At 38.8% G+C, this 1,040-nt stretch overlaps 1 pseudogene; it reads left to right on the top strand.

Annotated features, from left to right (window-relative positions):
* Positions 1-272: 272 nt before the first annotated feature.
* Positions 273-372, top strand: LOC113354715 (annotated as a pseudogene).
* Positions 373-1,040: the final 668 nt, after the last annotated feature.

Here is a 1,040-nt window from a genome sequence, read left to right as displayed (position 1 = left end):
TCTAAGGCTTCTAACCTTTTTGCTATAGCAGCAATTTTGGCATCTGATTCATAGCCTCCTTCTACCCTATTAACGTTTCCTCTACTTAAAAGAATTTTTTCTGGGGTGCCCTACTATTTTCCCATTGCTGGGTTTTTTCGGCGATTTCATTAAAAAATTCCATCGCATCAACAGTTTGGTTTTCAAATCCACCAGTGCATAGAGACTCAACCATGGTCGTTGTGGAATAATCTAAACCCTCATAAAGGATCTGAACTAGCCTAACCTTTTCTAAACCATGATGAGGACACTGGGATAATAAATCATTGAACCTTTCCAAATACCTATATAAAGATTCTCCCTCTTGTTGTGAAAATGTGCATATTTGCGTCCTAATAGACGATGTTTTGTGCCTAGGGAAAAACTTATTGAAAAAGGCAGATGTAAGTTGTTCATATGTCTCAATTGACTCGGAGTCCAAACTATACAGCCACGACTTGGCCTTATCTTTCAGGGAAAATGGGAATAACCTAAGTTTCAAAGCATCATCATCTAAGCCTCTAATTCTTAGAGTACTACAAATTTCCTCAAAATCCCTAACATGGTAATAAGGGTTTTCATTTTCTTTCCCTAAAAAGATTGGGAGCATCTGTAAGGTCCCAGGTTTCAGTTCATAGGGTGCCTCCGTTTCAGCTAACTTAATACACGAAGGACGGGTAGTCCTAGTTGGATTCAACAAAGCTTTCAAAGTTGCCATTTCTGGCGCTATCGGAGCAACATGGATTCTCTCCTCAGTCAAAGAACGTTCAAAAACAGACTCTTCAAAAGCCGGACTTTCTAGATTAAGGTAATCGAGACGCTTCGAACTACTAGGTTTCTCTTTAACAAATCTACCTAGTGCGTCTCTTTTACGTTCAGGCATACAATAGAATTTTCTAAATTGGAAGGGTAAGCAAACACAGATCAAGGCCGAATCAACCAAATCAAACCTATTGATTTCTAGCAAACAAAAAGCATGATGGATCCACTTAGATTGTTTCTAGACCAGCTTCTAATCCTTC

The sequence above is a fragment of the Papaver somniferum genome, chromosome 2 (genome assembly GCF_003573695.1).
Source record: "Papaver somniferum cultivar HN1 chromosome 2, ASM357369v1, whole genome shotgun sequence".
NCBI lineage: Eukaryota > Viridiplantae > Streptophyta > Magnoliopsida > Ranunculales > Papaveraceae > Papaver > Papaver somniferum.
Note: the sequence above shows the minus strand (reverse complement) of the source record. Positions and strands in the feature narration are given on the sequence as shown.